At 43.2% G+C, this 16,396-nt stretch overlaps 1 protein-coding gene across 1 annotated transcript in view; it reads left to right on the top strand.

The window, feature by feature from the left end:
* Positions 1–16,396, top strand: part of LOC138487597 (transient receptor potential cation channel subfamily V member 6-like) — a 629,667-nt gene that overhangs the window by 165,638 nt on the left and 447,633 nt on the right. The window lies entirely within an intron of this gene.

The raw sequence follows: 16,396 nt of genomic DNA, 5'->3' as shown, positions 1-16,396 counted from the left end.
GAGTGCGACTTGAGTTGCCGAGGCAACTAAGTCCAGGGTACCTAAACCCCCCTCCCACACATCCTGTAGACCCAGACAGAGTGGCACCACTTTTGGTGGCTTCTGTGCAGAAGCCCGCCAAAAGTGGAACAAAGGGCTCGACTTGGGTTGGAATTACAGAGACAAACACAAACGCCATTTTAAAACCAAGTCCTGGCAAAAAGACCCAACTGGGGAATAAATATTAAATAAATAATCCGGCGGTATCTTTAACATTGCACCAAAAAAAGTGGTGCGTTTAAAATGAATGGGAAAATCCCATAGGAAATATTCTGGTGGAATATTTTGCATGGTAACCACTGCCACCAGCCAGAAACTCGATGAGGGGGGACTGCACAGTGCCCCCTGAAAAAACAGACCCAGGGGCAATCTAATTACCCCTACCAGTAATTCCACAATATGATGGTTTGTACTGTTTCTGTTCACAATTTAAGACTAGTAAAGTCAATGGTGACTTTACATGCCCTGGGAGACAGTAGTCAGTCCCAGGGTATGGAGTCTATGTTTGGGGGTCATTATGACACCCATGTGCTACTGCACTGAGGGTGCTGTGTAACACACTTACTAAAAACACATGAAACCCTATGGAGTAAAAGACCCCATAGCCCATTAAACACATTGCAAAGTCAAAGGATATCTCAAATCATGTCTAAGAGTGGGAGAAAAAGATTCTCACTCTTAGCAGGAGAAAAAAAATAAACCCCAAAAATCCAGCAAAGCTGCTGGGGAACTCACTAGGTTTGGGAAATTAGCCTATACAGAGAATTCTCCCTAACACTTGCCCCCCCCCCCCAGACTAAGGAACAGGAGGAATTAATCCACTCCTGGATGAATCTTATACCTCTAGTCGATGACATACATGCTAGAGAGACCATCAGCATTTTGGTGGTGACACCCTGACCTGTGCTCAATGGTGAAATCAAACCCTTGAAGGCAGATTGACCATCTCAATATTTTTGTGTTTCCCCCCTTCATTTGCATCAACCATCTCATGGGTTGGTGGTTAGTCTGGATGACAAAAGTAGAACCATACACGTATTGCCTAAACTTCTTCAGTGCCCACACAATAGCAAAACATTCTCTTTCAATTGTTGCCCACCTTGTCTCAGGATCCTTCTGCTTTCTGCTGATGAAGCAAATGGGGTGCTCCCTACCTTTCTCATCCAGTTGGCTAAGGACTGCACCTATACCTACATTAGAAGCATCTGTCTGCACAATGAAAGTTTGGTGATAGTCAGGAGCTCTCAGTACTGGTGCTTGGCAAAGAGCTTCCTTCAGGTTTTCAAAGGCCTGATTGCACTCCTCATTCCATGTGACCTTCTTAGGGAATTTTGAAGAGGAGATTACATTCAATGGAGAAGCTATGGTCCCATAGTTCTCAATGAAATTCCTGTAATAGCCACTGAGGCCTAGGAAGGTTCTCACCTGGGTTTGAGTAGTAGGTGCTGTCCAATTTTTCACAGCTTCAATCTTACTGAGCAAAGGCCTTATTTCTCCACCTCCTACCTCATGCCCAAGGTAGACCACCTTACGCTGTCCATTCTGGTCTTTTCTTGCCTTTATGGTCATGTTGGCCTTCCCAAGAGCCTGCAAAACATGCCCTAGGTGGTTAACATGCTCTTCCCAGGAGTGGCTGAATACTGAAATGTCATCCAAGTATGCCATGCAGAAGTCCTCCATGCCAGCCAGAACCTGATTTACCATCCTTTGGAATGTTGCAGGTGCATTTTTCAGTCCAAAAGGCATAACCTTAAATTGGTTTAAGCCAACTGGGGTAGAAAATGCAGTTTTCTCCTTGGCATGGTCTGTCAGGGTTATTTGCCAATAGCCTGACGTAAGGTCAAATGTGCTGAGGAACTTGGCTGAACCAAGTCTATCCACCAACTCATCTGTCCTTGGCAAAGGGTGGGCATCAGTCTTGGTGACTGCATTAAGAGCTCTATAATCCACACAGTATCTCAATTCTTTGGATCCTGCCTTTGGTACTAACACAACTGGAATAGACCATGGACTAGTAGAGGGCTCTATTACCCCGAGATCAAGCATCTTCTTGACCTCCCCTTTGATATGGATCCTTACATTTTCTAACATTCCATATCCTCTGCTTTTGACGAGGCAGACAGTCACCAGTGAGTATATCATGCTGGCCCCAAGGGGTCAAGCCTGGTGAAAGTGAGAACAGGGAGGCAAACTGATTTAACATAGATTTGCACTCCTCTTGTTGCTCAGGTGTCAGATTTGAAGAGAGATTTACTCCTTCAATCTTTTCATCCAAGGGTAAGCCTCTGAGGAGATCAGGGAGAGGTTCACTTTCTTCTTCCTCTTCTGTTGAAGCTAGAAGCAAGGCTCCTACTTTAGGCCTGGAGACATACACCTTTAATCTGTTGGTGTGGAAGACTCTGGGAGCCTCCTTGGGATTGCCCAAGTCCACCAGATAGTTCACCTCTGCAAGTTTACCCACAACCTTGAAGGGTCCCATCCATTTACCTTGCAAGGCCCTCTGCCTTGTTGGGATCATAACTAGAACTAGCTGGTCTTGAGTGAACTCAACCATGCTAGCCTTTTGATCATGCCAATGCTTGACCAAAGCTTGCCCAGCTTTCAGGTTATCACTAGCTTCTGCCATCATGTGTGACATTCTCCTCCGGAGACCTATCACATAGTCAGTCACTCTGACTGGCTTGGGGAAAGGAGCACTCTCCAACCCCTCCTTAATCAGGGCCAATGGACCTCTGACTGGATGGCCATAAAAAAGTTCAAAGGGAGAATAGCCTACTCCCTCCTGGGGGACTTCTCTATAAGCAAAGAGAAGGCATGGCAGTAGAAGGTCCCACTTTCTTTTAAGGGGATCTTCCAAAGCACCTATCATGCTTTTCATGGTTCTGTTGAACCTTTCTACCAACCCGTTTTTCTGAGGGTGGTATGCGGTTGAGAACTTGTATGTAACTCCACAGGTTTTCCACATGGCTTTCATGTAGTGGGACATAAAATTTGACCCCCTGTCAGAGATTACTTCCTTAGGGAACCCAACCATGGTAAAAATACCAAGGAGGGCCTTAGCTACAGCCTGAGCTGTAACAGTCCTCATAAGAATTGCCTCAGGGTATCTAGTGGCATGGTCTACTACAACAAGGATAAACCTGTTACCTGAGGAGGTTGGAGGAACAAGGGGACCAACAATGTCAATACCTACCCTCTCAAATGGGACTCCCACTACTGGGAGAGGCACTAAAGGTGCCACATTCTTGGAATCAACTTTACCAGAAGTTTGGCAGGTGTGGCAGCTCTTGCAAAACTTATCTACCTCGGCCCCCATCTTTGGCCAATAAAAGTAGAGTTCTTAGATCCTTTCCTTGGTCTTCTTGAAACTCAAGTGACCAGCCAAAGGAATCTCATGGGACAGTTGCAAGAACTGTTGTCTGTTTTCTTGAGGTACTACAAGCCGCTTGTCGTCTCCAGGTGCAGACTCGGTTGGTTCACTGTAGAAGAGGCCATCTTCCCATGCAACCTATACTTCCCAGGCTCTTGCCCATCAGCCCGAGAAGCTGCCTGTTTGCAAATACCTTCCAGAGTTGGACCTTCTCTTTCCCTTACTGAAGTCTGCCCTGTTGGGTCCACGTTCTGCCAGTAAACACTGCAGCTCAGGATGGTCAACAGGATCTATATCTCCAATGAGTTCCTGGCCTTCCACTAGCTCATCTTCAGAGTCTAGCTCAACCACACAGGGTTGTACCTCCCTCTCAGCCTCAGCTGGAGGTGGAGTTACAGGTGTAACTTTGGACAACCTAGGGGAAGTCCTTGTTGGAAGCACTGGAGTGCTTGCTGCTGGCTGTTTCCTAGAAGTCTTGGGTTTCCCCTTTGCTTCTTGTTGTTCAGAGATAGCAAGTTGTAACTCCAGTGGAGTAGGAGTGATATCTTTCTTCATCATCTCCTTTGGAGTACCTCTCATGGTTCTCTCCCTTGCAGGTCTGGTGAGCTCCTGTAACCTTTTACTAGGAGGTCTGGGGGTACACTACTCCAAGAGTTTTCAGGTAATTTCCCAACAGAACCCTTCCTGGTACCTCACTTTGTATGCTGACAGGTATCTTCACAGTCATGTCATTACACTGGATGAGAACTGGTAACTGGGGAAGCATCTGCACAGGCCCTCCAGCTAACTTGGTGAGGCATGTGGGTGCCTTAGCAACATCCTCTGCCTGAAAAAAATGATTTATCCACCACAGTTATGCTGGCCCCAGTGTCCCTAATGGCAGGAGTCTCCTGACCATTCACCTGGACACTGTCCTTATAATACTCTTTAGTATTATCCAGGATAGAATTATGTACATCTAAATTCTTTTGTTCCCACAACCCCAGAGGCACTAAAGAAACACTAGGTGAGACTCCAATGGGTTCATCAGCTAGTAACAGAAAGTTTCCACGGGCCATCTGTACTTCTTCCTCTGGAGCGAAGGCTAAGGAGACAGTGTGGACCCCTGAAGGTTTACCCTTACATCTGGGATCCCCTTTCACATGGTCTGGTGAATTACAAACTTTGCATTTACCAAATGCTTTTTGGAATGGTGGCTTGCTCTGACCTCCTTCTGGTTTGGCACCTGAAGGTACACTAGCCTGATTTGATTTCCCTTGTGGCTTACCCTTATTGTTTTGTTTGGGGCCCTAATTGGGATTGGAATTATTAGAATTCTCTTTGGAGTCCTTTTTTGGCTGTTTCCCCTCATCCTTTTTCTGAGTTACCCCAGAGTCCTTGTGAGTAGCCCTGTTGGCAACCCACAAGTCAGCAGCCTTAGCTAGTGTTCTGGAATCTAATTCCTTTGAATCAGCCAAGTGCTGTCTGAGCTCAGGAGAGCAGACATCATAAATTGACTCCACCATCGCAAGATTCTTCATTTCCTCATAAGTGTTCACCTTGTATCCCTTAATCCATCCCTCTAAGTTCTTCAAACTTTGACTCACCCAGGTAGCCCAAGGGGTACCATCATGCTTTTTGAGGGTCCTAAACTTCTAAGGTACTGGGAAGGGGTCTTCCCAAATCTAGCTATCAAAGCTAGCTTCACACATTCATAATCCTTCTGATCCTCCTCCCCCAACTCCATTACCACATCAGTTGCAACAGGGGGGAGCCTAGAGAACAACTAGGAAAGTAACTTATTTCCTGTGATGTTCTGGTGCCCATGATTATACTCAAACAGACTCAACCAATCCAACACATCCAACATAGGCTCATACATACCCACAACCTCTTTAGGCATCCGGGGTCTTTTGGGACTGGAACTACTAGAGGATCCGGAGAGAGAAGCATTTTCAACAGACAATTTCTTCATCTCTAGCTCATGCTTGAGCTCCATTTCTCTGAGCCTTAGTTCTTGGTGCCTTTGTTCGGTTTGAGCAGTAAGTCTCTTAAACTCCAATTCAAGTTTCATTTTCTCTAGTTCAAGACATTGAGGACTAATTGTGGGACCTGGCAAAGGTCCAATAGGTACAGCTGGCAGAGCAGGCAGAGGCCTAGGGGGGACAACTTCATCATCCTCACCCTCCTCTTCTGGTTCTGACTCAATATTATCAATACTTTGTTCAATATCAATATCATTGCTGTTATCTACATTTGCTGGATTAGCAGGTTCTTCTGAACCACCATCCAGACTTTGGTTTGCTAACAACCTTTCTTTTAGCTCCATTTTCTTGCCTTTAGTCAGGAGATTCTTATCCTTACAGAGAACTCTTAAACAATCAGCAGTTTGTGTAGCAAGGGACTCTTGACTATGACTTTCCATAGTTGACAGGTTAGAAAATAAACTTTTTAGTGCTAAGCTTTGTGGTTAGTTGCACTAAGGTATCTATAAGCACACTAAAATGTATACTCAATACAAATCCCACCGCTGTACACCAGTGTTAGGCAGAAACCTGTGCAGTTCCCTTAGGAACCACTGCAAAAGGCTTAGGACTACAGGTGTTGGCAGTACACCCAATTGGTAGCAGTCTGTACCACCCAGATTTACCTGGTAGCTGTGGCTGAGCAGCCAGACTTCTCTCAAGAAGAGTTAGACAGTATATAGAGTATACAAAATAGGTACAAAGATACAGTAGCACAAGCAAACACTGACTAGAGCTTTGGTATAAAAGTATATAATTATTTATTTAAAACACACTTGTAAAATACACTAACACTTAGTTACAGAGGCGAACACAAACACCATTTTAAAACCGAGTCCTGGCAAAAAGACCCAACCGGGGAATAAATATTAAATAAATAACCCGGCGGTATCTTTAACATTGCACCCAAAAAAGTGGTGCGTTTAAAATTAAAGGGAAATATTTCGCATGGTAACCACTGCCACCAGCCAGAAACTCGACGAGGGGGACTGCACAGTGCCCCCTCAAAAAACATACCCAGGGGCAATCTAATTACCCCTACCAGTACTTCCACAATATGATGGTTTGTACTGGTTTTGTTCACAATTTAAGACTAGTAAAGTCAATGATGACTTTACATGCCCTGGGAGACAGTAGTCAGTCCCAGGGTATGGAGTCTGTGTTTGGGGGTCACTATGACAACCCTGTGTTACTGCACTGAGGGTGCTGAGTAACACACTAACCAAAAACACATGAAACCCTATGGAGTAAACGACCCCATAGACTATTAAGCACATTACAAAGTCAAAGGATATCTCAAAACATGTCTAAGAGTGGGAGAAAAAGAATCTTACTCTTAGCAGGAGAAAAAAAATAAACCCCAAAAATCCAACAAAGCTGCTGGGGGACTCACTAGGTTTGGGAAATTAGCCTATGCAGAGAATTCTCCCTAACATGTATTGCTTAGGATCATGCTTTCTACAGGTTCTCTTCTTCATTGTAGTGCTTGGGATCATGCTTCCTACAGGTTTTCTTATTCATTGTAGTGCTTGGGATCATGCTTTGTACAGGTTCTTTTCTTCATGATAGTGATTGCGACCATGCTTTCTACAGGTTCTTTTCTTCACTGTAGTGATTGGGATCATGCTTTATATAGGTTCTTGTCTTCATTCTAGTGCTTGGGATCATGTTTTTTACAGGTTCTATTCTTCACTGTAGTACTTGGGATCATGCTTCCTACTGGATCTTTTCTTCACTGTAGTGCTTGGGATCATGCTTTCTACAGGTTCTCTTTATTGTAGTGCTTGGGATCATGCTTTTTACAGGTTCTCCTCTTCATTGTAGTGCTTGGAATCATTCTTTCTACAGGTTCTCTTCTTCATTGTAGTGCTTGGGATCATGCTTTCTACAGGTTCTATTCTTCATTGTATCGCTTGGGATCAGACTTTCTACAGGTTCTCTTCTTCATTGTAATGCTTGTGATCATGCTTTCTATGGGTTCCTTTCTACATTGCAGTGCTTGGGATCATGCTTTCTACAGGTTCTTTTCTTCATTGTAGTGATTGGGATCATGCTTTCTAAAGGTTCTTTTCTTCATTGTAGTGACTGGGATCATGCTTTCTACAGGTTCTTTTCTTCATTGTAGTGATTGGGATCATGCTTTCTAAAGGTTCTTTTCTTCATTGTAGTGATTGGGAGCATGCTTTCTAAAGGTTCTTTTCTTCATTATAGTGATTGGGATCATGCTTTCTACAGGTTCTATTCTTCACTGTAGTACTTGGGATCATGCTTCCTACAGGATCTTTTCTTCACTGTAGTGCTTGGGATCATGCTTTCTACAGGTTCTCTTCTTCATTGAAGTGCTTGGGATCATGCTTTCTACAGGTTCTGTCTTCATTCTAGTTCTTGGGATCATGCTTTCTGCAGGTTCTCTTATTTATTGCAACCTTGGGATCATGCTTTTTACAGGTTCTCCTCTTCATTGTAGTGCTTGGAATCATTCTTTCTACAGGTTCTCTTCTTCATTGTAGTGCTTGGGATCATGCTTTCTACAGGTTCTATTCTTCATTGTATCGCTTGGGATCATGCTTTCTACAGGTTCTCTTCATCATTGCAATGCTTGGGATCATGCTTTCTAAAGGTTCTTTTCTTCATTGTAGTGATTGGGATCATGCTTTCTAAAGCTTCTCACCTTGATTCTAGTGCTTGGGATCATACATTTTACAGGTTCTAATCTTCACTGTAGTACTTGGGATCATGCTTCCTACAGGATCTTTTCTTCACTGTAGCGCTTGGGATCATGCTTTCTACAGGTTCTCTTCTTCATTGAAGTGCTTGGGATCATGCTTTCTACAGGTTCTCTTCATCATTGCAATGCTTGGGATCATGCTTTCTAAAGGTTCTTTTCTTCATTGTAGTGATTGGGATCATGCTTTCTATAGCTTCTCGCCTTCATTCTAGTGCTTGGGATCATACATTTTACAGGTTCTATTCTTCACTGTAGTACTTGGGATCATGCTTCCTACAGGATCTTTTCTTCACTGTAGTGCTTGGGATCACGCTTTCTACAGGTTCTGTTCTTCATTGAAGTGCTTGGTATCATGCTTTCTACAGGTTCTCTTCATCATTGCAATGCTTGGGATCATGCTTTTTACAGGTTCTCCTCTTCATTGTAGTGCTTGGAATCATTCTTTCTACAGGTTCTCTTCTTCATTGTAGTGCTTGGGATCATGCTTTCTACAGGTTCTATTCTTCATTGTATCGCTTGGGATCATGCTTTCTACGGTTCTTTTCTTCATTGTAGTACTTGGGATCATGCTTCCTACAGGATCTTTTCTTCACTGTAGTGCTTGGGACCATGCTTTCTACAGGTTCTCTTTATTGTAGTGCTTGGGATCATGCTTTTTACAGGTTCTCCTCTTCATTGTAGTGCTTGGAATCATTCTTTCTACAGGTTCTCTTCTTCATTGTAGTGCTTGGTATCATGCCTTTCGCAGGTTCTCTTTTTCATTGTAGCATTTCAGATCATTCTTTCTATAGGTACTCTTCTTCATTCTAGTGCTTGGGATCATGCTTTCTACAGGTTATTTTATTCATTGTAATGATTGGGATCATGCTTTCTACAGGTTCTCGTCTTCATTCTAGTGCTTGTTATCATGCTTTTTACAGGTTCTATTCTTCACTGTAGTGCTTGGGATCATGCTTCCTACAGGATCTTTTCTTCACTGTAGTGCTTGGAATCATGCTTTCTACAGGTTCTCTTCATTGTAGTGCTTGGGATCATGCTTTCTACAGGTTCTCTTCTTCATTGTAGTGCATGGGATCATGCTTTCAACAGGTTCTCTTCTTCATTGTGTCAATTGGGATCACGCTTTCTACAGGTTCTCTTCTTCATTCTAGTGCTTGGGATCATGCTTCCTACAGGATCTTTTCTTCACTGTAGTGCTTGGGATCATGCTTTCTACAGGTTCTCTTTATTGTAGTGCTTGGAATCATGCTTTCTACAGGTTCTCTTCATTGTAGTGCTTGGGATCATGCTTTCTACAGGTTCTCTTCTTCATTGTAGTGCATGGGATCATGCTTTCAACAGGTTCTCTTCTTCATTGTGTCGATTGGGATCACGCTTTCTACAGGTTCTCTTCTTCATTCTAGTGCTTGGGATCATGCTTCCTACAGGATATTTTCTTCACTGTAGTGCTTGGGATCATGCTTTCTACAGGTTCTCTTTATTGTAGTGCTTGGGACCATGCTTTTTACAGGTTCTCCTCTTCATTGTAGTGCTTGGAATCATTCTTTCTACAGGTTCTCTTACTTATTGCAGCCTTGGGATCATGCTATTTACAAGTGTTCTTCTTCATTCTAGTGCTTGGGATCATGCTTTCTACAGGTTATTTTATTCGTTGTAATGATTGGGGTCATGCTTTCTACAGGTTCTCGTCTTCATTCTAGTGCTTGTTATTATGCGTTTTACAGGTTCTATTCTTCACTGTAGTGCTTGGGATCATTCTTCCTACAGGATCTTTTCTTCACTGTAGTGCTTAGAATCATGCTTTCTACAGGTTCTCCTCATTGTAGTGCTTGGGATCATGCTTTCTACAGGTTCTCTTCTTCATTGTAGTGCATGGGATCATGCTTTCAACAGGTTCTCTTCTTCATTGTGTTGATTGCAATCATGCTTTCTACAGGTTCTCTTCTTCATTCTAGTGCTTGGGATCATGCTTTCTACGGTTCTTTTCTTCATTGTAGTGCTTGGGATCATGCTTCCTACAGGATCTTTTCTTCACTGTAGTGCTTGGGATCATGCTTTCTACAGGTTCTCTTCTTCATTGAAGTGCTTGGGATCATGCTTTCTACAGGTTCTCTTCATTGTAGTGCTTGGGATCATTCTTTCTACAGGTTTTCCTCTTCATTGTAGTGTTTGGGATCATGCTTTCTACAGGTTCTCTTCTTCGTTGTATCAATTGGGATCATGCTTTCTACATGTCGTTCTCTTCTACATTCTAGTGTTTGGGATCATGCTTTCTACAGGTTCCCTTCTTCATTGCAATGCTTGGGATCATGCTTTCTTCAGGTTCTTTTCTTCATTGTAGTGATTGGGATCATGATTTCTACAGGTCCTCGTCTTCATTCTAGTGTTTGCTATCATGCTTTTTACAGGTTCTATTCTTCACTGTAGTGCTTGGGATCATGCTTCCTACAGGATTTTGTCTTCACTGTAGTGCTTGGGATCATGCTTTCTACAGGTTCTCTTCATTGTAGTGCTTGGCTTGGGATCATGCTTTATACTGGTTCTCCTCTTCATTGTAGTGCTTGGGATCATGCTTTCTATAGGTTCTCTTCTTCGTTGTATCAATTGGGATCAGGCTTTCTACAGGTGGTTCTCTTCTACATTCTAGTGCTTGGGATCATGCTTTTTGCAGGTTCTCTTAGTTATTGCAGCCTTGGGATCATGCATTCTACAGGTCCTCTTCTTCTCTGTAGTGCTTAGGATCATGATTTCTACATGTTTTCTTATTCATTCTAGTGCTTGGGATCATGCTTTCTAGAGGTTCTCTTCTTCATTCTATTGCGTGGGATCATGCTTTCTACAGGTTCTCTTCTTCATTGCAATGCTTGGGATCATGCTTTCTACAGGTTCTTTTCTTCATTGTAGTGATTGGGATAATGCTTGGTACAGGTTCTCTTCACTTTAGTGCTTGGGATCATGCTTTCTACAGGTTCTCCTCTTCTTTGTAGTGCTTGGGATCATGCTTTCTACAAGTTCTCTTCTTCGTTGTATCGATTGGGATCATGCTTTCTACAGGTTCTCTTCTACATTCTAGTGCTTGGGATCATGCTTTCTGCAGGTTCTCTCATTTATTGCAGCATTGGGATCATGCATTCTACATGTTCTCTTTTTCACTGTAGTGCTTGGGATCATGCTTTCTACAGTTTCTCTTCTTCATTGTAGTGCTTGGGATCATGCTTTCTGACGTTCTCTTCTTCATTGTATAGCTTGGGATCATGTTTCCTACAGGTTCTCTACTTCATTGTAGTGCTTTGGATCATGCTTTCTACGGGTTATTATCTTCACTGCAGTGCTTGGGGACATGCTTTCTACAGGTTCTCTTCTTCATTGTAGAGCTTGGGAACATGTTTTCTACAGGTTTTTTTCTTCACTGTAGTGCTTGGGAACATGCTTTCTACAGGTTTTCTTCTTCACTGTAGTGCTTGGGATCATGCTTTCTACAGGTTATTTTCTTCACTGCAGTGCATGGGGTCATGCTTTTTACAGGTTCTCTTCTTCATTGTAGAGCTTGGGATCATGCTTTCTACAAGTTCTCTTCTTCGTTGTTGTGCTTGGGGTCATGCTTTCTACGGGTCCTTTTATTCACTTTAGTGCTTGGGATCATGCTTTCTAAAGGTTCTCTTCTTCATTGTAGTGTATGGGATCATGCTTTCGGGCGGTTCTCTTCTTCATTGTATAGCTTGGGATCATGTTTTCTACAGGTTCTCTACTTCATTGTAGTGCTTGGGATCATGCTTTCTACAGATTATTATCTTCACTGCAGTGCTTGGGGTCATGCTTTCTACAGGTTCTCTTCTTCATTGTAGAGCTTGGGATCATGCTCTCTACCAGTTCTTTTCTTCGTTGTAGTGCTTGGGGTCAGGCTTTCTACAGGTTCTCTTCTTCACTGTAGTGCTTGGGAACATGCTTTCTACAGGTTTTCTTCTTCACTGTAGTGCTTGGGATCATGCATTCTACAGGTTTTTTTCTTCACTGCAGTGCATGGGGTCATGTTTTTTACAGGTTCTCTTCTTCATTGTAGAGCATGGGATCATGCTTTCTACAAGTTCTCTTCTTCGTTGTTGTGCTTGGGGTCATGCTTTCTACAGGTCCTTTTCTTCACTTTAGTGCTTGGGATCATGCTTTCTAAAGGTTCTCTTCTTCGTTCTATGGTTTGGGATCATGCTTTCTACAGGTTCTATTCTTCACTGTAGTGCTTGGGATCATGCTTTCTACAGGTTCTCTTCTTCATTGTAGAGCTTGGGATCATACATTCTACAGGTTCTCTTCTTCATTCTAGGGCTTGAGATCATTCTTTCTGCATCTTCTCTTCTTATCTGTAGTGCTTAGGATCATGCTTTCTACAGGTTCTCTTCTTCATTGTAGCGCTTAGGATCATGCTTTCTACAGGTTCTTTTCTTCATTGTAGAGCTTGGGGTCATGCTTTCTGCATTTTCTCTTCTTCTGTGTAGTGCTTTGGATCATGCTTTCTACAGGTTCTCTTCTTCATTGTAGTGCTTGGGATCATGCTTTCTACAGGTTCTCTTCATCATTGTAGTGCTTGGGATCATGCTTTCAACAGGTTCTCTTCTTCGTTGTAGTGCCTGGGATCATGCTTTCTACAAGTTCTCGTCTTCATTTTACAGCTTGGGATCATGCATTCTACAGGTTCTCTTCTTCATTGTAATGCTTGGGATCATGCCTTCTACAGGTTCTCTTCTTCGTCGTAGTGCCTGGGATCATGCTTCCTACAGGATCTTTTCTTCACTGTAGTGCTTAGGATCATGATTTCTACAGGTTCTCTTCTAAATTATAGTGCTTGGGATCATGCTTTCTACAGGTTCTGTCAAGGAGTTCCCCCCTTCTCACCTGAGTTCAGTCTTTGCTGGATTTATTGATTGATGCCTTAATTGCAGACTGATCGATTCTTGAATAAGGCTGCACGAGTGTTAGGGAGAATCCTCTGTTTAGGCTGAATTTCCTAACCTAGTGAGTCCCCCAGCAGCTTTGCTGGATTTCTGGAGTTTGTTTTTTTTCTCCTGCCAAGAGTGAGTCTCTTTTCCTCACACTCTTGGACATGATTTGAGGGGTTCCTTTGACTGTTAATGTGTTTTATGGGCTATGGGGTCTTTTTACTCCATAGGGTCTCATGTATTTTTACTATGTGTGTTACAGAGCACCCTCCGTGAAGTGACACAGGGGTGTCATAGTGACACCCCACCATAGACTCCATACCCTGGGACTGACTACTGTCTCCCAGGGCATGTAAAATCCCCATTGGCTTTACTAGTCCCAAATTATGAACAGAAACCAGTACAAACCATCATATTGTGGACGTACTGGTCTTGGCAATTCGATTGCCCCGGGGTCTGTTAGTCGAGGGGGCACGTCTCCGTCCCCCCTGATAGAGTTTTGGCTGGTGGCAGTGGATACTACTTTTTATATTCGACCGCAAATATATCCATATGGGATTTTCCCATTGTTCGAGGCTACCAACTTTAATTATTTAATTCTCATAGCCTCGAACATACCGCCGGTTTATTTATTTAATATTAATTCGCCGGTTGGTATTTTTTGCCAGAACTCGATTCTAAAATGGCATTTGTGTTCTCTTCTGTGACTCCAACCCAAGTCGAGCCCTTTGTTCCACTTTTTGGCGGGCTTCTCCACAGAAGCCTCCAAAAATGGTGTCACTCTGTCTGGGTACCACAGGGGGTGTGGGAGGGGGTTTAGGCACCCTGGACTGAGTTACCTTGGTAGCTCAAGTCGCACTCTTGTGTGATTGGCCCAAGTGGTGAGCCAGCCGGCTCACCACTTAGCATGTTTGATTGACAGCTAGGCTGAGTGAATAGGCGTGTGCTGCAAAAATATATATACTGAAGGGTAAATCCCCTACTCTGTGGAGGTCTGGGGAAAAGATTCAACAAATATCAACAAATAATGACCCCACAGGGTGTAAAATACAGGTGATGTGGTATACCAATTACCAATACTCACCTCACTTTTTCTAACCTCAAAAAGCAAACAACTAATGTACAACACTGTAGCATACAAGAAAATGTCACAGACTAGTAGACAGGTCTAGCACAAGGTTCCCTTAAAGGATCACTCTTAATTGTGCATACTACTTTCTAGTTCCAAAGAGTGTCCTAATTAACTCTAGCTCTATGTATTTTACCTCCGGTTAGCATGTGGTCATATCATAGCTGTTTTCAGAGGATCATTGCTATAAATTTAACACTTGAATATTGACCAAAGTCTTGGCTATAATTCTCATTATTTTAATAGAAAACATAAAACAACTTTTGGTGCAAGAGCCTCAGTGACATTTTACACAAAAATTATTGTTTTTCAAAAGATACATTAATTCGAATATGATCTTTCGGTCAAAGTGTCAGCATTTGAAATAATCATGCACCATAAAAAGCAATAAAAGTTAAGTACAAGTAAAACAAAGAGAACGTACAAACATTTTTTACAAAAAAACAAAAAAACCAATAAGAAAAAGTTTCATTTGGACAAGAACTATGAATAACACAGAAAATAAATTCTATTCCTATGGCAGAGGGATATTATGACATTACTTAGTTTTCACCCTATTTTGGTTTGACATTGCTTAGTTTTCACCCTATTTTGGTTCTGGAAATCCACATATGTGTTCGCCAAGAAACCCCAGACAAAGGAAAACAAGAGCCAATTATTGTTCCTTATGGGGTTTAGGAATAGATGACTAGTGTCAACTTGACTTATGCATTCACACCAGACTACTGCTTCTTACAGTGTGCTGCAAAAAAGCAGGGCTTTTGGGACTGGAACTTTAGAAGTCACCACGGGACCTGAAAATCCGATGAGGGAGAAGCTGAGCCGACCTGCTACGACGACACCACCGGTGGAGCCCTGCGGAACCGACTCACCACTTCCCGACGACAGAGAAGATCTCCCAGCTGGAGAGTCTTCTTCCCCTGACTGATGGGCACAACCAGTTTACCTTCTTTTTCTCGCATCCCAGGACGTCTTGTGGTCGAATTGCCCGTGCCCAGCACCCCGGAAACCGGATAGCCACTTACCACTGGACCACGAACAAAAGGACTGCTCCTTTTAACTGAGAACTCTGCGGCTGGTTTCTTCCCTGGCAGTGCAACTGACTCCTGCTTTCCTCCGCGATGAGATCCTCTCTTCCTCCAGACGAAGCACTGACTTGCACCCGCTGCCAGGAACAATTGCACCCGTTGGAGTATTCTCACCACTTTAAGGTACCGTGTCCACCAGGCCTCCCTTTCTAAAGAGTGCTACAAGGTAATAATAATCCCTTAACCTTCTGGACTGGGCTGGCCGCCTTGACCCTCTAACTGGTCCCTTTCTTTTGGTCCAACTTCTTTCTGACCTTTTCGAGACTCTTGTGCACTTTTCAACCGTGTGACCTTGGACACATTTCGTTCTGATCCTCTTAAAGTGGATCCGGCTTTCTGAACTCTAACTTCACGGTTTGATTCTGCCTTCCTCTCTTGCTGTGTTCTTTTGAAAGTGTTGGGATCTGTTTCAATTTATGCTCTGCCTTTCTCTCCCTTTTAAACCGAATTATTAGCGTGCCATCTGCGTTAAGCGCTCACCGCTGTCTGAAAATAAGTGGGGCTTTACTTAAGACTTGTCTAATATTAAGGGAGTGTATATCTTTTCGTGACCGTGTTTTTGAACTGCTTGATATTAGTGCCAGTGTGTTTTATTAGATGTGGTTTTAAATAAATAATTATATCTCTTTTACACCAAGCTCTGTCAGTGTTTGCTTGTTCTACTGTGTTCTTTTGACCTATTGTGAATACTCTGTATACTGCCTAACTCTTCTTGAGGGAAGTCTGTCTGCTCAGCCACAGCTACCAAGTGAATCTGTGTGGTACAGACTGCTACCAAGTGGGTTTACTGCCAAACACCTGTAGTCTTAAATCTTTTGCAGTGGTCCCAGAGGGAACTGCACAGGTTTCTGCCTAACACTGGTGCCAGCGGTGGGATTCGTATTGAGTATACACTTTAGTGTGCTTTTTGAATACTTTAGGACAACTAACCACAAAGCTTAGCACTAAAAAGCTGATTTTCTAACTATGGGCCTGATCACGACCTTGGCGGTAACGCTAACGCTATTAACGCGGGGGCTATTAGCGCGACCGCCATAGCCCCCGGCGCTAATAGCGCGGGATCACGAGTTGGGCGGACTTGGAAGTCCCCATTCCCCATTGAGCCCAT

The sequence above is a fragment of the Ambystoma mexicanum genome, chromosome 9 (genome assembly GCF_040938575.1).
Source record: "Ambystoma mexicanum isolate Mex_15411 chromosome 9, UKY_AmexF1_1, whole genome shotgun sequence".
NCBI lineage: Eukaryota > Metazoa > Chordata > Amphibia > Caudata > Ambystomatidae > Ambystoma > Ambystoma mexicanum.
Note: the sequence above shows the minus strand (reverse complement) of the source record. Positions and strands in the feature narration are given on the sequence as shown.